Consider the following 23,217-nt stretch of genomic DNA (forward strand, 5'->3'; position numbering starts at 1 on the left):
AAGATTTTTACATTAATGTTCATAAAAGATATTGGTCTTTAATTCTCTTTCCTTGTGATATCTCTATTGGGTTTTGGTTTCAGGATAGTGCTGGCCTCACAGAAAGAGTTAGGAAGTATTTTTGGATGAGTTTGAGAAGGATTGATGTTAATTCTTTAAATATTTGGTAGAAGTCACCACTGAAGCCATTTTGTTAGGGACTTTTCTTCCTTGAAAGTTTTTGTATTATTGATTCAATGTCTTTAACTTGTACAAGTCTATTTAGATTTTTTTTTTTTTATCTTCTTGAGTCAGATTAGGCTATTTTCAAGAATTTGTCCGTGTGATTTACTCTGTCTGGTTGTTAGAGCATAATTGTTCATAATACTCTAATACTTTTTTTTTATTTCTGAAAGTTGGAAGTAATGTTCCCACTTTTATTTCTGATTTTAGTTATTTGCATCTTTTTTGTGTTAGCCTTACTAAAAATTTGTCAATTGGATTGGCAAATACAGTATTTGCAAATGACACATTAAACCACACAAAGACAAGGAGGAACCTGGAATATATATTCTTATGAAAGAAGCCAATGTAAAAAGGCTGTGTAAAAATTACTGTGTAATTCCAATTATAAAGCATTTTGGAAAAGGCAAAATTATAGACAGTAAAAAGATCAGTGATTGTCACGTGTTTGGTGGGGGCAGAGATAAGTGTAGGAGATTTTAAGGCAGTGAAACCATTCTGTATGATACTATAAGACACAAAGTTGTCAAAACCCATGGAGTATACAACATGAAGAGTGAATCTTAATGTAAACTATGGACTTTAATTAAAAATATTGTATGAGGGCTTGTTCATCGATTGTTACACATGCCCCACACCACTGCAAGTTGCTAAATAATAACTATGAAGGGAGAGGGGATGTTTTTAGCGTCTTTGCACTGTGGACTTAATTTTTCTGTCAATCTAAAACTGCTCTGAGAAATAAAGTCTTTTTCAAAAAATGAAAAAAAAGATTCCCTTTGAATCTGAAAAAAACAAAAAAGACAACCACAGAAAGAATCAATGTAGCTTGAGAGCTTAAGAAAAACATGCTTAATGAATGCTGTATAATTAGACACTTTGGTCCAGCTGCAAACAGAGCAACTTTCCAACGGGTTTTTAGAAAAGTCCAATTTTCTATTTATCTTTTTTTTCATTTTGCTAGTGTTTAATCTGAAGTTGACCAAAGGAATAATTTGAAGTTGGAGCATTATCCACCCTTTGTATAAAAACAACAAAGATAATATCATTTTTAATATTTTGGTATATACACACTATTTTGTCAGTCTTTTGTATTTTGTGAGTAAAAGTGAGATTTTATTTTTGCTGTTGTTATTAATCCATAATGAAAAATTTAATTAAAAAACAACATGCATGTTTGTACTGGCTTCAGTATTTCTACTAGCTTCAGCTCTCATAAAAGGTGATTATATCTTGAGCACAATGCATGCTGCTCACAGCCAGCTGTGGAACTTGGTTGAGCCGGCAGGGCCTTCAAGACCCCCTTTCTCAGGACAACTATTAGCCCATGGGGAGCCCCTAGTGTTTGGATCAGGCTTTCTAGGACATTCCTTCCTTGGAATGCACCTACAGCCAGTCTAGCTGTCTGCAAAATGAATTCAGAAGCCTCTTTTGTAAAAGAAGGTGTGCTCGTGGGCACTTTCACATGCCAGTTCTTGAATCACTTGGGTGTTTTTATTCGAAGGATGTGTATGTATGTGTGAGTCACTCAGTCGTGTCTGACTCTTTGTGACCCCATGGGCTATAGCCCACCAGGCTCCTCTGTCCATGGGGATTTTCCAGGCAAGAATACTGGAGTGGTTGCCATCCCTTCTTCAGGGGATCTTCCTGACCTAGGAATCAAACCCCAGTCTCCTGCATTGTAGGCAGATTCTTTACTGTCTGAGCCACCAGGGAAGCCCTTTTTTCGAAGACGTTGATACTAATGATCATGAAGCTATGACTTGTGAGGGTTTGGAAGAGGCAATGACTCTGCTAAATGCTTTGCCTATGTTACTATCTTTATCACTACTCCATGGAAAGGACACTTTGGAGTAAAAGTCTTACCATCATTATTTGGAGGCCCTAGGATGGGCAGTATCTATAGAGATTAAGTAACAAGTATAAGGTAAAATACCAGGGAGAGAATTTGGAACCAGACCTGTCTTACTCCAAAATGTAAACTCTTTAGCTGTCTTGGATCCTAAGAAAAGTGATCTTTGCCTGGAAGGAAAGTTTAATAGACTTACTTGAGGGTAGCAAACTCTGCTGCTCTGGATGTTTACGTGATTCTTTATGTGATACTAACAATTGTGTAGAAAGCCAGACATGAACAGTAGCTCCAACTGTAGGTGTGTTGAGCTGCAAATCTACATATCAATGTATATTTCAAATACTTAGTGGCAATTGCTTACAGTAAAAGTAATCTTTAAAAAATTACTGAATATATTTTTATAAATAATTTTATGCATGTGTTTATTTATTTGGGGCTGTGCTGGGTCTTTCTTGCTGCAGGCAGGCCTTCTCTAGTTGTGGTGAGCGGGAGGCTACTCTTCTTCACCGCGCGAAGGCTTTTCATTGTCTTGCACGGAGCACAGGCTCTAGGGCATGTGGCTGAGTAGTTGCGAGCCTGGGCTCAGTAGCTGTGGTACATGGGCTCACTAGTCGCTCCACGGTATGTGGAATCTGTCCTGACCAGGAGTCGAACCCATGTTCCTACATTGCCAGGCCAATTCTTATCCATTGTATCACTAGGGAAGTCCTTACTGAATGTCATTTTGTATAATACATATCACATGATTACCAGCATCGGCCACCCGAAATTAGGGAAAAGAATAAAGAGAGAATAAAGTTTCTATATGTGACAATTATGAATTCTATCACTCCCAAGTACAGCTTAAAAATATGCAGTGAAAACATATTGGAATATGAAACTCGCTTCCTAAAAGATTCAATAATGTATTCCTAAAGCGAAGAAGCAACTAAAGAGCCTCTTGATGAAAGCGAAAGAAGAGAGTGAAAAAGCTGGCTTACAACTCAACATTCACAAAACTAAGATCATGGCACCTGGTCCCATCACTTCATGGCAAATAGATGGGAAAACAGTGGCAGACTTTATTTTGGGGGGCTACAAAATCATTGCAGATGCTGACTGTAGCCATGAAATTAAAAGACACTTGCTCCTTGGAAGAAAGACTATGACCAATCTAGACAGCATGTTAAAACGCAGAGACATTACTTTGCCAACAAAGGTCCATCTAGTCAAAGCTATGGTTTTTCCAGTATTCATGTATGGATGTGAAAGTTGGACTATAAAGAAAGCTGAGTGCCAAAGGACTGATGCTTTTAAACTGTGGTGTTGGAGAAGACTCTTGAGAGTCCCTTGGACTGCAAGGAGATCCAACCAGTCCACCCTAAAGGAAATCAGTCCTGAATATTCATTGGAAGGACTGATGCTGAAGCTGAAACTCCAACATTTTGGCCACCTGATGCAAAGAACTGACTCATTGGAAAAGACCTTGTTGATGGGAAAGAGTGAAGGCAGGAGGAGAAGGGGACAACAGAGGATGAGATAGTTGGATGGCATCACTGCCTCAATGAACATGAATTTGCCCAAGCTCCGGGAGCTGGTGATGGACAGGGAAGCCTGGCATGCTGCAACCCATGGGGTCGCAAAGAGTCGGACACAACTGAGTGAGTGAACTGAACTGAACTGAAGGTACCCCTCAACATGCTAAAATGAATACTGTAAATCCGGAGGTACTAGTATTATATCTCCTGACTAGAAAACAGATAAAGGTCATTCTATACTTGATCTTCTGTTTACAGAAAATTAGAGTCACAATGAATTAAACATTAGACTATTTTGCATTTTATCTCATGTTTATCTCATATTAATAGCACAATATTTTCAATGTCAATTCTTTTGAGAATTCCATTTAGTGTAGATAGCATATTTCATTTACTCATTTTTATATACAGCATGGCATAGAAAAACAAATAAATATCAATAATCCAATTGTTTACAAATATCTCAAGAATAGCTCACCCTATAATTATATACTATACTCCAGATAAATGTCATAAGCATTATCCTCAATGGGTAGGTTGTTAAGAGTGATATGAAGCATAGACATTGCTTTGAAAATATATGGAGTGAAAATAAAATAGAAAATAGAGAAATTCTTGTCAAGGACAAGCAATGTGGTCATTGTATCCAGTAAGCACGAGTATATAAGAAGTAGCTCTAGTTTATCTATTGAGGTATCACTATGAAATAAGCCTTAAGTTGGATTGATCATGAACAAATAACTTGCAGTAATCCTTCCCATTCTTACTCTGACTCTGTTGTTGAATCTTGTTATTTTTAAAGGGAAAGTCCAGTTTCAGGAGGGCTTTATGTCAGCCTTCTATAATGTCTGGTGTATTTCATCCTTAAAATTTCACATGAATCTATCAAGAGATTACTATGTGCCAGGTGGCTCGGTGGTAAAGAACCTGCCTGCCAGTGCAGGAGACACAAAAGATGTGGGTTCGATCCCTGGGTCAGGAAGATCCCCTGGAGGAGGGCATGGAAACCCATTCCAGTATTCTTGTCTGGAGAATCTCATGGACAAAAGAGCCTGGTGGGCTACAGTCCATGGGGTTGCAAAGAGTTGGACACGATTGAAATGACTTAGTACTTGGCTTATATGCCAGGTGCTATTCAAGACAGGGGTAAATTTCCTTTCTTAGAAAATGTTATTGAAGGTACCCAGTTGGCAGAAAGATAAAGCAGTTATTGGATCAGCATTTGAATATTTCTTTGATTTTACCCCAGACTTACTTTTGTTATTTAAAAAGTATATTATTGGTTATTGTTAGCAATTTATTTATAGTTCCTTAGTTTTTATTTACTGCTTTTTTTTTCTGCCTAGGATGCCATCCAAGTTACCAGACTACATTTAGTTTTTATGACACCTGATGTTCCTGTTGCCTGTGACATTACCTCAGACTGTTTTTGTTTTTGATGACTGACAGTTTTGAGGAGTATTAGTTAGCTGTACCGAGAAGGCAATGGCACCCCACTCCAGTACTCTTGCCTGGAAAATCCCATGGTCAGAGGAGCCGGGTAGGCTGCAGTCCACGGGGTCGCTAAGAGTCGGACATGACTGAGCGATTTCACTTTCACTTTTCACTTTCATGCATTGGAGAAGGAAATGGCAACCCACTCCAGTGTTCTTGCCTGGAGAATCCCAGGGATGGGGGAGCCTGGTAGGCTGCCGTCTATGGGGTCGCACAGAGTCGGACACGACTGAAGCGACTTAGCAGCAGCAGCAGCAGTTAGCTGTTCTGTGAGATGTCAATGTATTTGAATTTGTCTGATGTTTTTCTGAAACTGAGGGGATAGCCTGGGGTTACAGACTGAGATCCTGGAGTTTTAAAGTGGAATATTCTTATTTCTATTGATGTATTTTTCAAATAACATGAATGACTTTTTTCCTTAGCCCCTTAATGATGTAAGATACTTCAGTCAAGAGACTAGCTGATTTTGCTGTATCAAACAACATCGCACCTTAGTAAGTTCAGTTCAGTTCAGTAGCTCAGTCATGTCTGACTCTTTGCGACCCCATGAATCACAGCTCGCCAGGCCTCCCTGTCTATCACCAACTCCCGGGGTTTACCCAAACCCATGTCCATCGTGTCAGTGATGCCATCCAACCATCTCATCCTCTGTCGTCGCCTTCTCCTGCTGCCCCCAATCCCTCCCAGCATTAGGTTCTTTTCCAATGAGTCAGCTCTTTGCATGAGGTGGCCAAAGTATTGGAGTTTCAGCTTCAGCATCAGTTCTTCCAATGAACAACCAGGACTGATCTCCTTTAGGATGGACTGGTTGGATCTCCTTGCAGTCCAAGGGACTCTCAAGAGTCTTCTCCAACACCACAGTACAAAAGCATCAATTCTTTGGGGCTCAGCTTTCTTCACCGTCCAACTCTCATATCCATCCATGACTACTGGAAAAACCATAGCCTTGACTAGACGGACCTTTGTTGGCAAAGTAATGTCTCTGCTTTTCAATATGCTGTCTAGCTTGGTCATAACCTTCCTTCCAAAGAATAAGCGTCTTTTAAATTGATGGCTGCAATCACCATCAGCAGTGATTTTGGAGCCCCCAAAAATAAAGTCTGACACTGTTTCCACTGTTTCCCCATCTACTTCCCATGAAGTGATGGGACCAGATGCCATGATCTTAGTTTTCTGAATGTTGAGCTTTAAGCCAACTTTTCCACTCTCCTCTTTCACTTTCATCAAGAGGCTCTTTAGTTCTTCTTCACTTTCTGCCATAAGGGTGGTGTCATCTGCATATCTGAGGTTATTGATATTTCTCCCGGCAATCTTGATTCCAGCTTGTGCTTCTTCCAGCCCAGCATTTCTCATGATGTACTCTGCATATAAATTAAATAAGCAGGGTGACAATATACAGCCTGACGTACTCCTTTTCCTATTTGGAACCAGTCTGTTGTTCCATGTCCAGCTCTAACTGTTGCTCTCTGACCTGCATACAGGTATCTCGAGAGGCAGATCAGGTGGTCTGGTATTCCCATCTCTTTCAAGATTTTCCACAGTTTATTGTGATCAACACAGTCAAAGGCTTTGGCATAGTCAATAAAGCAGAAATAGATGTTTTTCTGGAACTCTCTTGCTTTTTCGATGATCCCGCAGATGTTGGCACTTTGATCTCTTAGTAAGTGAAGCAGCAACAATTCCCCTCTCAGTGTACAATGTGTGTCATTGTTTGGCTCGGCCTTTTCCCCACATAACCTATGTCTCTACCTTGGGGTTACACCATGTGGCATAGTTCTGGTACTGAAGGCAGAGGAAAAAGAGTGCAGGGGAAGTCTCCTAAATCTACTCCCTAGAAGTGACATGTATCACATCTCAATTTCATTGGTCAACAGAAACCACATGACCAGCCCTGACTATAGGTGGCAGAGTGATACAATCATCAGTAGGAAGAAAAATGGGGTATTGTGAACCGTAATAAAAACTAACACATGGGTGTTTTATTTTTATAATTTAAGATGACAGATACATAATTCTATAAAATATAATAAAAGGAACTTTATGGAGAGTATGAAAGACATAATTAGTATAAAATCAAAAATAATTTCAAATGAGAAAAAAGTAATAAAAATTATAATAAATCAACTTAGACTAAAGGAAAAATACCCAACAAATCTGCAACACATATATTAAGAAAGAAGAAAAATACACCAATAATTAAAAGAAACAAGTATTGAATAGATACACCAGCAAGTGTAAAGACTTAAAGAGACGATAGCTTGAAACTTTCTAAACAAATAAATTAGAAAATCCCAGTAGAATTGAAATTTGTTGAAAGGCAGAATTGACAAATTTATGGAGAATTCAAAATGTGAAGAATTTGAAATGCAAATTCAATAATCATAGAAGCAATTGAAAGTCATCAAAGAGTGATTGTTTTCCCTCTTACACTCCTTGCACAGCTCAGCCTGTGACTTTTCTAGAATAAAACTAATTTAACTTTCAATGAAAAAAACTTTGCATAGAAAAATAAAGTTAATCCGAGGCTGCTATAAAGAAGCAATTTTGTCCTTTATAATGAAATAGAAGACTTGCACAGTACCTCAAGCAATGTTTATTACAAAGTTCTATGATGCTAAATAGGTACTTTTTCAAAGCAATCAAATGGCAAAGCCAATTTGTGTTGATATATCTCAATAAGCAAAGCAATTCAGTGTTCTTGAAATAAAATATATTTCATACTTATTTAATGAGATCCACATATTCAAGGGCACAAACAGTGTTTATGTTTCTGCTGGCTAGTTATCTGCCAGTTCCTGAAAGCACTGTTAAAACTAGCTTTAGTAAAAGCTGTATATAACAAAGAACAACAAAAGAGAAGAAAGTATGTAACATAGGATGATATACATTAAAAAATACCAAACACAAATCGATTGCAAGTGCAGGTTCCTGTGTCCCCAACTTCAAACAAAGTTTAATACTGTGTAGAATGTATGTAAAATATATTTTTTCATTTTCCTCAAAAATATCCACCTACAAGTCTAATTTTACCAACCATTACAAGTTTTATATTATTCTTTCACTTGCATTATTTTTAATAATAAAGCAGATTTAATATGTAACATGAAGTCATTCATTAGACCACAATCGAAACCAATTTAGAATGGTATGCAACTACTCAAAAACCTAAAACATAGAATTTCCATAGGATCCAGCAATTTCACTCCCTGGTTTATACCCGAAATAACTGAAAGTAGGCCAAGAGTGGAGAAGGGCATGGCAACCCACTCCAGTATTCTTCCCTGGAGAATCCCATGGACAGAGAAGCCTGACAGGCTATAGTCCATGGGGTTGCAGAGTCAAACACAACTGAGTGACTAAGCAAGCATGCAGAAACTAAAAGAGATATTTGTAAATCCACATTCACAGCTGCATTATTCACAATAGCCAAATGGTGGAAGCAGCCCAACTGTACATCAACTGATAAATAGATACCCAAAATGTGATATATACACATAATGGAATTACTCAGCCTTAAAAAGAAGGAAATTGTGACAAATGCTACAATGTGGATGAACCTTGATACTGTTACTGAAATAAGCCATTCACAAAAGGATAAATCCTGTACTATTCTTCTTCTGTGTGGTTCTTGGATCAGCCAAAGTCATAGAGAAGAAAAGAAAATGGTGATTACTGCAGACTGGAAGGAGCAGGGAATAGGAAGTTAGTATTTAATGGCTGCAGAGTCTCAGCTGGGAAATATGAAAAGGTTCTGGAGACGGATAGTGGGAATAGTTGCATAAGACTTTGAATGTGTTTAAAGCCATAGAATTGTACATTTACAAATCGTTAAAATGTTAAATATGTTATGTGTAGATTGCTACGATTTACAACAGAACACACAAGTACAGACAAAAGAAGAAATTAAAAAAACAGTTAGGATGCATATGGAAGTTACATGGTAGAAAAGATAAAAAGACAGGATCAAAATTTACAGTTAGAGTTTATTCCCAGGTAAATCACTGTATCAGTCTTTTGTAGATCATACTTGCACACAATGTAGTAAAAGACAGTGGTAGAGAGATCCCAAACATATACCACAAAGTAAGTTATTTTGTGAGTGGGGCTGGAAGTTTGACAAATTATCTGATGACAACATCACAAATGGATTTAACGAGTTCACTATTTTAAACAATTTAGAAAGAAGGGGCATAGGATTTTGAGAAACTGAGATAGCTGGTATAAAAAAATGCCTCTGGCAAAGACAACTTGATCTGATCTTGAAGATGCCTTCGGTAGGTTTAAATGTAAGATATAAGAGAGAAAAAACCCACATATTTCTAAAGTGTTATATAATTATATAAACTATGATACTTGAAAAATGCCTGTGTAACCAAGTATTTCTGGGAAATCCCTCATAACATTTCTACTGACATTTTAATGTCTAGAACTTAATCATGTGGTCGTACATAGTCACAAGAAAACTGAAAATGCGGTATTTTGGTTGAATCATTCTTTTTTTGTTTTTTTTCACCCTAACCCTTGGGACAAACTTTATTTTCCAGAGTGTTTTTTTTTTTAATTGAGATTAAGTTCACACAGCATAAGATAAACATTTCAAATTGTACAAGTCAATGGCATTTAGTGCATTCTCAATGAGGTGCTAAAACTATGGATCTCCATGGAGTTCCAGAATATTTTCATCATCTTATCTATTACCTAGTTTCCTCCTGACCCTCCTTCCCCAACTAGTACCCGTAAACTACTAATCTGCTTTCTGTATCTACAGACTTACCTCTCCTGGATATTTCATATAAGTAAAATCATACAGTAAATAGGCTTTCTTTATGGCTTCTCTCACTCAGCATAATGTTTCGGAAGTTCATCTATATATCAGGATTTCACTCTTTCATGGATAAATAATACTAAATTGTATGTGTGTACTGCCTTTAGTTTATCCACTCATCTGGTGATGTATACGTGGAGTGTTTCTACCATTTGGCTACTGCAAATAGTGTGGCTATTAGCATTTCATGTACAAGTATCTGTTTGAATATGTTTTCAGTTCTTCTGGGTATATACCCAGGAGTGGAATTGCTGAATCATACAGTGATTCTGTGTTTATCTGGTTCATTGATTCCCCAATAAAACTGGAGTCCTATTACTAGCAACGCAGAAGAGAGCAGATATTATCTGGCAAGCAGCAGTGTCCACCACGGACAGGTGCCCGTCTTTTTCCCCTTGGGACACTTCACCAGTATTTCTACTCAGTTTCCTAGTAGAGGTGGAATGGGATTCTTTTTCTTACTGATGGACTAAATTGTATCCTGTTTTTGCACTCAGAACTCTATAGCATATTGCCTTCCTGCCTAGTTATTTATAGCACAGTGATTTGGTCCCAGACAACTGTATCATTCTAAAAAATTGCTGAAGCATGAGCCACTACACAGCTGTAACTGTTTAGTTACAAAAAAACATGGCAAGGAACAGATGCATTTCCCAATAGCCTGCATTTACCATAGGCTAAAAGATGAATTTCAGTTGATTCATGATCTAAAAAAGTGACCTTTTATGAATTGAATATGAATAACAGGAAACCACTCAAAACTATATGGGCTATTAATTTTTTAAAAGATCAAGATTTTGAAAACAAATTCTCATTCATAAAATTGTCTAAAGCTGTATACTGTATATAGGTTGTAAACAGTCACATATACAAACAACAGGTCACATTATTCTTCGTGGGTGAGGTAGACACAGATAGGCAACTAATTTTACTTACCAGATGGCCAGTTAGCAAATTCATCTTAATTAATTAAACAGGTGGTATCAGAGATTTGGGTTCCAAAATCACTGCAGATGGTGTAGTCACGAAATTAAAAGATGCTTGCTCCTCGGAAGAAAAGCTATGACCAACCTAGACAGCGTGTTAAAAAGCAGAGACATTACTTTGCCAACAAAGGTCCATCTAGTCAAAGCTATGGTTTTTCCTGTAGTCATGTATGGATGTGAAAGTTGGACTCTGAAGAAAGCTGAGCACTGGAGAATATTGCTTTTGAACTGTGGTGTTGGAGAAGACTTGTGAGAGTCCTTTGGCCTGCAAGGAGATCAAACCAGTCCATCCTAAAGTAAATCAGTCCTGAATATTCATTGGAAGCACTGACGTTGAAGTTGAAACTCCAATGCTATGGCCACCTGATGTGAAGAACTGACTCATTCCCTGATGCTGGGAAAGATTGAAGGTGGGAGGAGAAGGGGACGACAGAGGATGAGATTGTTGGATGGCATCACTGACTCGATGGACATGAGTTTGAGCAAGCTCCGGGAGTTTGTGATGGACAGGGAAACCTGGCGTGCTGCAGTCCATGGGGTCACAAAGAATCAGACACGACTGAGCAACTGAACTGAACTGATCAGAGATTACACATTTTCAGAGAAACATTGTTCTCCACATCCTTGTAGGACTCTTTAAAAGTGTGATCTATTAGCCCTTCTACACAAAACACAAATTCCTAATCTGATTATTCACAGCGATATTTGGGCAATTCATGAGTCCTCTGAAACTGTAAAAACTGTGTGTATGTGTGTGTGTGTGTGTGTGTGAATGTATGTATTTTTCCTCTCAGAATATGCAAGCAGTCACTGCCCACATTCTCCCCACACCGAGACATTGGTTTAAAAGTTGTGTGATATTAGGAAATGCATTTAATCTCACAGGAAATAGAAAAATATCCAAGGTTCATAAAGCAACAGATGAGGCTACTCTTCCAAAATATGTGTGCTTGGCCAAGGGTGTAAGATAAATGCAAAGTTCCTTTCCCTCTTCTTTTCCTTTCACACTTTTGTACCTACTACTTTCACATTTAAGATCAAGATATGTCTCCTATCTCTTTGAAGACTTTAACAACGATTCAACTTATCCATTTATGGACGGGGTTCAGTCCTCTTCTCTGGGATTCTTACGATCCTCAGTCAGATCCACAAAATGCCACTTCATTGTTGTACTCAGCAGAATGGAAGGTTGGTGGCGGTTGGAGATCTTTTGCTGTCTGCTTTGCTGTTGTTTTTGTTTGTTGTTACTGTTGTCTGCTTTTGTTGTGCCCTAAGAACCCAAAATATTTCCTAGCTCCTAATAGGAGATGATAAATATTGTCTTCCAGTTCATATGAAAGCTTTAGTTTTTCAAGCCACGCTACCACTGTTTTGAGGGACAGAATTTCTATTCATTCATTCCATATCTTGCTCTCCCAGGTTCATGTCAATATTTGCCTATAAACACTTTAATTAATTAAGTGCTCTTTACAAGGATACTGAAGTTAGTCCAAAAGCACAGCAGATGCTTCTACATCTCTAGGAGATTCTGAAGAAATAGTAAAACTACAACCATCAGGGAAGGAAAAAATAAGAAAATCAGCTTTAGTGCTAAATTTTGTTTGCTAACAAGTGACTATTCATATCCAGTATATCTAGAGGTTAAGAAACTGCATTAATCCTGATAAATAAATGTTTAAAATGGATGAAAATAATAACTAGAGTCAGTAAATTAAGGAAAAATATCATTTGTTTCAGAGTTATCTTATCTATTTAAACATTTGAATAACACAGAGCTCACACACACATGTGCTCACACACACATGTGCCGACACACACTTTTCATTTTGGTAAATGTGACTTCTGATTATGCTTCTTTCACTGGCTAGCTATGTGATTTTTGACAAGCTATTAGATCTATGGACTTATCAATCCTCTTCCTTCTAAAATAGGATTAAACATACCTATTTTTCCAGATTGTTGGGAGGAATACATACAACACATTTAGGTAATGTTACTGTTCACCCAGTAAACATTTTCAAGGAAAACTGGTCCATATTCTTGGTCATTACCTGTCGATTCAGTAACTCGAGTCAATATTTTATATCTGAAGCTACTTCATCTTGTCCTCCTGACATATTCCGTACAAATTATCTATTGAATTAGTTGGTGCATATTTGTTAGTGGTTTTGTTGTTTAGTAGAGTGTTTTTTAATCATTCTGGAGGCAACAGTTTCTGTGTTTCCTCTGTAAAGGATTTCTCTACACTTTCATTCACAGGCATCGTTAGCTCCATCAAAGTGCATCACATAGATAAATGCAGATTTGACTCTTAATTTCACTGGAACCCATGTCCTGAGCCTTCTGCTTCAAATATAGGAGATTTTAGTCGATAAACAAGTTTATTCCCTAGGCACCTGATGACATAGCTCTTGACTTTTCAGGGGATACCAAACTAATTTTTTTTTTCTTTAGCATCAACTATGTCTTCTCCTTCTTTTTTGTGGTCACTTCCCATTTTTCCACCTATCACAGAGATTTACCTAAAGCCTCTGTTTCAACCAAGGGGTGCAACTGGTGTAACTGTCATCAGTGTGGTCCTTGCCAATGCTTCCTTCCCGGTCCCTTCCCAGTCATAAGGAGCAGGTTTAGATTATTAAATGTTTAGATCATGACCTCCTCCAAGAGGTAGGAAAGAAGCTGTAACTGTTACCATCAATAGAGAGTTGAGGAATAAAAACAACTGCTTCAGACTTGTATGAAGAATTTGGGCAGTTATTTTTAAAGGTATTGCCATTGTATAATATTAAACACCAGTCCCTTCTCTGGAACTTATTAATGCAACCAGGTCCCTGAACAACTATAAAATCAGTCAGAGAAAATGAAATATTTGTAGAAGTAGAGAAATTTATGTAAGTTCCACAATAACCCGTACCCTTGCTTCACTACTTCCCCCACAATACTTCAATAGTAGATGCAACCACAACATCCCTTTACCTCTACGCTTACTGTTTCAACATGCATCCCTGCAGTCATTCAGTCAGCCCTTTAGACACTTATTGTAAGTACATATTTTAGTAACTCTTTCCAACTTTTAAACAGTCCACTACTTGGTACACAATAAGATATGTGATTCCTTATATATGATGTTTTTTCGCCAATGTTATCCTGCACCTGCAGGAAAATAGATTTCTTAGCTGATGATAGTTAAACAGGGATTCCAAAATAAAATATTTTCTGAGTTAATCATGTAGTAGATTTAGAGACATCTGCTTCTGTCTCTGGGGATGCAAATTGGGTCCAGAATGAGTCTTGATTCCAGTGAAAACTCATGGGTATGCACTCAGAGCTGTGGGTAACAGACCTATGTCATCCACTTGTCCACACTATGGACGAGTCCAGATTTTTATGGAATGACTCATGATGGATTTTAGTGTCTGACATTCCTGTCGAGAAGCATAACAGTTTTAGTCAATTTTCTAGTTTTTGAGGGACACAGTAAGAAAGGATCTTTTTCTGTCAGTGTATGTTGCTTCCCTTTTTCTGTTAGTGCTCATTTTACGTCCCCGGAATGCTGATCTCAAAGAGCTGATGAGGATACTACTTGTTGCAACCAGACCTTTCCATATTCAGAAGGAGAATTTCCTCCCTATGCCGCTGTTGCTGCTAAGTCGCTTCAGTCACGTCCGACTCTGTGCGACCCCACAGACAGCAGCCCACCAGGCTCCGCCGTCCCTGGGATTCTCCAGGCAAGAATACTGGAGTGGGTTGCCATTTCCTTCTCCAAAGCATTAAAGTGAAAAGTGAAAGTGGAGTTGCTCAGTCGTGTCCGACTCTCAGCGACCCCATGGACTGCAGCTTACCAGGCTCCTCCATCCATGGGATTTTCCAGGCAAGAGTACTGGAGTGGGGTGCCATGCCCCACTTAAATTTTTCCTCTATGTTCATAACAATTTCCACACCATAGCATTTTCTACAAACATGTCTTTTATCCTTTAACCATTCAGAGTTCATTTTTCAGACCATATGGCCAATCCAATGCCTACTAAAACATAATTGTTATAGGTCAATGCTTTAGTATTCCTGTGTGTGTGTGTCTGTGTGTGTGTGTGTGTGTGCGCGCGTGCGCACGCACAGGCTAAGTCATGACTCTTTGCGACCCCGTGGACTGTAGCCTGCCAGGCTCCTCTGTCTATGGAATTCTTCAGGCGAGAATACTGGAGTGGGTTGCCATTTCCTCCTCCATGTGAGCTTCCTGACCCAGGGATCCAAACTTTGTCTCTTGCATCTCCTGCATTGGCAGGTGGATGGCTTACCACTGCATCACTGGGAAACCCCATTCCTATATATAAAAAAAAATATATTGTTTCTATATTTTATGTCCTCAGATACTTCAAGAACACTATTATTAATTCTACCCATCAAGGAAATTTATTTTTGTTTTTCCAATTGAAAAGGTGAGGTGAAGATCATTGACACTTCTAATAACACCATCTACACTTGTCGTTGTGAGAAACCAACGAGGTCAGCTGAGCAATGGAGCTCCGGTATGGAGCTGCTGCCATTCAGAACTTGTACTACTGCCATAGTTTCTGCAACAAAATGCCAGAGTGGATGGCTTAAAATGGCATAAATGGATCGTCACATAGTTCTGGAAGCTAGAATGCTAAAACCAAGGTGCCCTCAGGACCACCCCTTCTCTGAAACCTTGCTCTCCTCTTCCTGGCTTCTGCTGGTTTCCCAGCAATGACCGGCACTCCTTGACTTGCAGATGCAAAATCCTTTCTCTGCCTCTGTTGTCACCAGTTTTTTTCTCTTCTTTGTCTCTGTTTTCACATGACCGTCTTATAAGGACACCAGTCATATTAGATTGGGGCTTGGCTAACTTCAGTATGACCACATCTTAATTAATAACATCTGCAATGATTCCATTTCCGGGTGAGGTCCCTGCGGGTTAGCACTTCATTACAATAGACCTTTTTTTGAGGAATGAAGGGGCACAATTCAACCTATAATAGAGGCCCATTAACTCCATTCAGATTCAACATTCTTTATGTAATTGCTTGAATAGAGGTAGTAGAAGCCCTAATTTGGGATAACATTCTTCAGAAATAAAGGAACCTGGGTCTTCCCTGGCGGTCCAGTGGTTAGGACTTCGCCTCCCAATGCAGGGGGTACAAGTTCTATCCCTCGTTGGGTAGCTGAGATCCCACATGCCCCATGCCCAAAAAATGAAAAACATAAACAGAAGCAATATTATAACAAATTCAATAAAGAATTAAAAAAAAATATTGCAACCCAATCATGTCTGTACCTCGTTTTAACATTTTCTTGCTGGCAGAAACAATTTATTTTTGTTTGAGAAATATTCCCAATAGTGGTTCATGCCTGGGTTCTTCCTGTGAATTTCACCATCTGTGTCATACCTTGTATTTTAGCAAAGTGAATCAACCATCCCCAGGTAGTCATACGCTTTTCCACGTTTGTAAATCAACTTGATTTTATGTTGAGATACCATTATTATGTCTGCCCTGGTAGCTCAAAATGGTAAAGAATCTGCCTGCAATGTGGGAGACTGGAGTTCGATCCCTGAGCCAGGAAGATCCCCCGGGGAAGGAAATGTCAAGCTACTCCAATATTCCTGCCTGGGAAATCCCATGGACAGAGGAACCTGGTGGCCTACAGTCCACGGGGTTGCAAAGAGTTGGACATGATTGAGTGACTTAACACCCACATTGTTATTATATCATGAAAATAATCCTGGTACTTCCATTTTACCAAGTTATGACAGTAAGCCAAAGAAGACAAATATCTCTGCGGGGGGCACAGTAAAACGAATATTCTTGGCCATATCACACAAATGCAGATTTTCTTTGACTTTCTTCAGAAGTAGGAGTCAAAAGACAGTATTAGCCAAATGGATCTCCACAGCATGCCAACATTCTTCAATTTGTGACAAATCTTGATTGTTATACCATTTCTGATATAGTTGACCTCTTTGGAAACATCACTGTTGTTTAGTCATCTATAGTCTGTTGTTACGCTCCAAGATCTGTCGGCTGTTTTCATAGGCTATATTGGACTGGTAAGTAAAACAATCAAGTATACCTGCTGTAGGGGCTTCCTCTGTGGCTCAGCGGTAATGAATTCACCTTCAATGCAGGAACCGCAGGAGAAGTGGGTTCAATCCCTGGGTGGAGAAAATCCCCTGGAGGAGGGAATGGCAACTCACTCGAGTATTCTTGCTAGAGAATCCCATGGACAGAGGAGCCTGGCGGGCTACAGTCCATGGGGTCACAAAGAGTCGGACACAACTGAAGTGATTTCGCATGCACATACCTGCGGTAATGCACCTTGAATAAGAGCAGAAAAGCCCTTAACCTCGCCATCCCATCCTAGGTAACCGGTATTGCTTCAAATTGCCTAACCGAATGCTTCTTGGTCATTGTAAAGGAGTCCATCAGAAATATTCAAGTAAAAGCATGTGAGCAGGGGCTTCCCTGGTGGTTCCTTGGTTAGGACTTCGCCTTCAAATGCAGAAGGTGGGGGTTCTATTCCTGATCAGAGAGCTAATATCCCACAGGCCAGGTGGCTAAAACACCAAAGATAAAGCAGAAGCAATGTTGTAACAAATTCAATAAAGACTATTTTAAAAGGAATATGAGCAGCAGAATTGGAGGACAATGCTTTTTCCAATGACTAGTATGAGGGAAAGAAAGAAAGATAGTGCTAAGTCATGTCCGACTCTTGTGATCCCACGAACTATAGCCCGCCAGGCTCCTCTGTCCATGGGATTCTCCAGGCAGGAATACTGGAGTGGGTTGCCATTTCCTTCTCCAGGGGATCTTCCCGACCCAAGAATTAAACCCAGGTTTCCCACATTGCAGGCCGATGCTTTACCGACTGAGCTTCACAGGAAGCCCAGTATGAGGGAAAAGACACCCAATCAGATATCACATGCTTTCAATGAGAACTTGGGGTAACGTATTCAAAAAATCATGCATATTTTTCTTTTAACAAGTCTGACTTTGGGGCATATTTTCTCTTTCAAGACTTCTAAAGTCAAATCATCATAACCCTCAAATTTCATCACATTTCTCTTCAAACTCCATCATAGATTTAGGGAATGAGATTGTGCTCTGATGTCCAGTAATGTCAATGAAGATTCTCTACACACCTATGCCATATTTCACAAGAAAGTAAATGGCCTGGGGTCCTTACCCGGGTGTCATACTGGGTAGTATTGGTAGTAATACTGGTGGAAATGCTGCTAGTATTTCTCATACTAAGAGAAATCTTAGCCACCCCATTACTCAAAATGGTTGTCGTTGTTCAGTCGCTAAGTCAGGTCGGATTCTTTGCAACTCTGTGAACGGTAGTACTTCAGGCTTATCTGTCCTTCACTCTCTGGCAGAGTTTGCCCTAACTCATGTCCACTGAATCAGTGATGTTATCTAACTCTCTCATCCTCTGTCGTCCCCTTCTTCTCCTGCCTTCAATCTTTCTCAGCATAACTTCTTTCCTATGAGTTTGCTCTTCACATCAGATAGCCAAAGAATTGGAGTTTCAGCTTCAACATCAGTCTTTCCAATGAACGTTCAGGGTTGCTCTCCTTTAGGATTGACTGGTTTGATCTCCTTGCTGTCCAAGGGACGCTCAAGAGTCTTCTCCAACACCACAATTTAAAGGCATCACTTCTTCCATGCTCAGCCTTCTTTATGGTCCAACTCTCACATCTGTACATGACTATTGGAAAAACCATAGCTTTGACTATCACTTTGTCAGCAAAGTGATGTCTTTGCTTTTTAATGCAGTGTCTAGATTTGTCATAGCTTTTCTCCCAAGGAGCAAGCATCTTTTAATGACATGGTTACAGTCACCACCTGCAGTAATTTTGGAGCCCAAGAAAATAAAGTGTTCAGGCTTTCCACTTTTCCCCCCATCTACTTGCCATGAAGTGATGGGACCGGATGCCATGATCTTAGTTTTTTGAATGCTTTAAACCAGTTTTTTCACTCTCCTCTTTCATCCTCATCAAGAGGCTCTTTAGTTCTTCACTTTCTGCCATTAGAGTGGTATCATCTGCATTTCTGATGATATTGTTGATATTTCTCCTGACAACCTCGATTGCAGCTCATGGGTCTTCCAGCCGGCATTTTGCATGATGTACTCTGCATGTATGGCAACCCATTCCAGTATTCTTGCTTGGAAAATTCCATGGATAGAGGAGTCTGCTGGGCTACAGTCCATGGGGTCTCTAAGAGTCGGAAACAACTGAGTGACTAACACACTGCATATCAATTAAATTAGCACGGTGAAAATATACAGCTTTGACGTATGTACTCCTTTCTCAATTTGGAACCAGTCATTCTTCCTTGTCAGATTCTAACTGTTGCTTTTTGTCCTGCATACAGGTTTCTCAGGGGACAGGTAAGGGGTTCTGTTATTCCCATCTCTTTTAGAATTTTCTGCAATTTGTTGTGATCTGCAAAGTCAAAGGCTTTAGCATAGTCAATGAAGCAGAAGTAAATAAATTGTTTTTTGGAATTCCTCTGCTTTTTCTATGATCCAACAGATTTTGGCAGTTTGATCTCTGGTTCCTCTGACTTTTCTAAATCCAGCTGGTACATTTGGAAATTCTCGGTTCATATTGAAACCTAGATTAAAGGATTTTGAGCATTACCTTACTAGCATGTGAAATTAACACAATTGTACCATAGTTTGAACATTGCTTGGAATTGCCTTCCCTTGGAATTGGAATGAAACCTGACCTTTTCCAGTCCTGTGGCCACTGGTGAGTTTTCCAAATTTGCTGCCATATTCAGTGCAGCACTTTAACATCATCATCTTTTAGGATTTGAAATAGCTCAGCTGGAATTCGGTCACCTCCACTAGCTTTGTTCATAGTGATGCTTCCTAAGACCCACTTGACTTCACACCCCAGGATGGCTGGCTTTAAGTAAGTGACCACATCGTCATGGTTATCTGGGTCATTAAGATCTGTTTTGAATGGAAATTTTGCATGGAATGTCACTTTTTTTTAACAACTCAAAAAATGTTTAATATCACTCTGCGGATCTTGCCATATATCTCTGGGGAGAAAAGTCAGCCCCATTTGAGAATCATTGGAAGGACTGATGCTGAAGCTGAAACTCCAATACTTTGGCCACCTGATGCGAAGAGCTGACCCACTGGAAAAGACCCTGATGCTGGGAAAGAATGAGGGCAGGAGGAGAAGGGGACGACAGAGGATGAGATGGCTGGATGGCATCATCAACTTGATGGACATGGGTTTGGGTGGACTCTGGGAGTTGGTGATGGACAGGAAGGCCTGGCGTGCTGCGGTTCATGGGGTCACAAAGAGTCGGACACGACTGAGCGACTAAACTGAACTGAACTAATATAACCAATCCAAACTGGCTAATATTGCTTATGTTCTGAGCATATTTATGTATTTTGGAAGAGTAAAGGAGTTTTCCTTCTTCCTATGCTTTATTCTAACTCCTTCTTGAATACAGATTAAAAAATTAGGGATAAGATTGAAGGATTCATCCATCACACACAGTGATGAATGTAGTTTCCTACTGAGAATCCTGTGTTAACTGGAACTTCCCCCTCCTTGAGGCTGTGAGCAGAGCTCGTGAGATTTGCCCCACTTAATAATGTGAACAATCCCTTGTAAGAGGAGTCTTCTGGGAGCTGTTTGTATCTGTCCACAAAATGAGTCAATTCTTGACAAAATAACCCTCGTCTCAGGAGTCACCTGTTCAGAATCTCTAATCTCTGTAGGATTCAGTATAATGAGGGGTGGAATCAGTCACATTTATCACACCCTCATACTTTTGCAGTCTCCCATCACAATATTTTAATTCAGAACCAGAATCATAATTTAGCCTCAACTAGACATATTCTAGTTTGGATAACTGGCTCCATTCTGACTTTCACTAATACAGTTAAAAGCAGCCAAGGAGCCCGTCTAATCAGTGATTTGCCCTTGGTTTGTAGCTTGTTTATGCATTTTGCTATTTTTCCCAATACTGAATTTATTATTTCTACTTTCCATTTCCCTAATTGACCATAATGGTTGGGCAACTTCAAATCAGGGATGACTCAGGGGCCAACCTGGCATTAGAGATGATTCATTCTCCTTTTTCTTTTTTCACTTCCTCTCAAACAAAGCCTTGGCCATCTTTAAATTAAATCTGGAGTTGTTTCAATAATCCTGCCAACTACTCTAGCTGCAACAATTATTCCTGTGCACTCACACAGGCTCCAATAAAGGTGAAAGGTTCAACATAGCAGAAGAATGAAAGCTCTGGCAAACAGGACAGTCAGAAAAATTCAAGCGAATTTTGAATTTCTCTTGTACTCACAAAGAACACGATTCACCTCTGTTTGTTAACCTTTGATATATGCATGAAATATACGTCTCAGGAAAACTCCAGTCCCATCTGAGAGCCTCTTATACCCTTCAGAGGCTGAAGGTTTACATGGGAGCTGACTGTGTTCCCTGAGTTCCCCAATGTGACCAGAAATTTAATAAATCTTGCTCTTGGAGAAGCAGACAGTGTCTTGGAAAACATGAAGAAATGCTGATGACGTACACATCCTAGCAGGAAACATCAAACAGCTCCTCTTACACAATAACTAAGAAATTTCAGAGAGCTGATGATTCTACTTATTTGTGTTCCTGAAGCATAGAATCTCATGGACAGAGTCTGTCAGCTACATTTTCCTAAGTAACTACTCTGGCCTAGATATCATGCCAGACACCAGTGCCTCATACTGGAATAGAATGATTTTCCTCTTTGTTACATGAATATATAGGGTATGTATAGATACATAAGGACTTCCCTGGTGGCTGAGTGGTAAAGAATCCCCCTGCCAATGCAGGAGGCGTAGGTTTGATCCTTGGGTCGGGAAGATCGCCTGGAGAAGGAAATGGCAACCCATTCTAGTATTCTTGCCTGGGAAATCCCGTAGACAGAGGAGACTGGCAGGCTACAGTCCATGGGGTCATTAAAAAATTGGACATGATTTAGCTACTAAACAACAATAAATATGTAAATAAACTGTATGAGATATTCTAAAAATGAGGATAGACATAAAAAGTAAAAATATTGAAAAGAGAAAGATGCCTGAGGTTGGATCTCTCACATCAGAGTTATGAATAGGTGCTATATCCACCACATTAATGAATAGTGATTTATTAGCAAGAGGCATTTTACATTTGTATTCATAAGATGCAACTGCATATATTTAGCTTCTTTAGGATTTAGAAATCTGAAGATCTTGGCAGACTTTGGGGATGTCAGTTCCAGCAAGTTTAAAATTCTACATATATTTAGTACTTTCATTTTTCAAACAATTTCTAACTTCAATGGTAAATATTCTTCAAAAGCTGAGTGCAATTCAGTCCAAGTTAGCTTAGAATGTATGTCTTACCTGTTAAACTCATAAATAAGTCCTTATCCTGAGTTGTACATTAAATATTGGATTTTGTAACTATGTTCTACATTGATATATATTGTTTTTACCCTAAATATTACATTTTAATGCTCCCTTTTTTAAAAAAAAAAATAAGGAGTTGGGACATATCATTGAGATTCCAAAGAATTTTCTACCATGATTTATCAACTTATATCATAATATAACCTAACTACACATAAAACATAAGGTGTTTGGAACTTCTAGTCTTAATTTATATAGGTGTTTCCATCACATAGAACCCTGGTGGCTTAGATGGTAAAGAACTCACCTGCAATGCGGGAGACCCAGGTTTGATCCCTGGGTCAGGAAGATCCCCTGAAGAAGGGAATGGCTACCCACTCCAGTATTCTTGCCTGGAGAATTCCAGAGCCAGAAGAGCCTGGCAAGCTATAGTCCATTGTGTCACAAAGGGTTGGATGTGACTGAGGGACTATACATCACATAGAACATATTGACATGTTTTCTGGAACCTTGGGGAGCAAGTGGGCACATTGGGAAATTATCCTTAGCACTGTAAAATCTCCACCCCATTTATGAAATGAAGTATGTTTTCATGTGTTGGAGGAAGGATAGAATAATGGCAATTTCAAACATAAATTTTTCCAGTAAAATTATTTCACATGTAGCCATTTTCATCCTAACAGAGAAGGATGTTTTTATTCAAAAGCTCATTATCTAAGAAAAAGAAAGATGTGAGATTCAGGACCAAAGGGATCCCACCTAGCAAGGGCCTCTCTAGCTGAAAGAGAAAGGAGACTCCAGGATGACAATAGTGCCCCACGTCTAGAGCAAGAGGAAGAGGGGAATTCCGCAACCAAAGTGATGGAGAATTTGGTTTTCTCAAGTTAGAGT

General features: G+C 39.2%; 1 long non-coding RNA gene across 2 annotated transcripts in view; it reads right to left on the reverse strand.

Moving 5' to 3' along the window:
* LOC145534669 (uncharacterized) overlaps positions 1–22,736 on the reverse strand; it is a 99,426-nt gene extending 76,690 nt beyond the window's left edge. The window contains exons 1-2 of one of the 2 annotated variants that reach the window (XR_014074860.1): positions 22,634–22,736; positions 10,847–12,441 (exon numbers count right to left, since the gene is read on the reverse strand). This is a non-coding gene — a long non-coding RNA (uncharacterized LOC145534669). Of the gene's footprint in view, positions 1–10,846; positions 13,632–22,633 lie in introns of those variants that run through there. The other variant, XR_014074859.1, reaches the window with a different exon arrangement.
* Between the last annotated feature and the right edge of the window lie 481 nt (positions 22,737–23,217).

The sequence above is a fragment of the Giraffa tippelskirchi genome, chromosome 14 (genome assembly GCF_054371585.1).
Source record: "Giraffa tippelskirchi isolate mGirTip1 chromosome 14, T2T-mGirTip1v1.2.pri, whole genome shotgun sequence".
NCBI classification, from domain to species: Eukaryota; Metazoa; Chordata; class Mammalia; order Artiodactyla; family Giraffidae; genus Giraffa; species Giraffa tippelskirchi.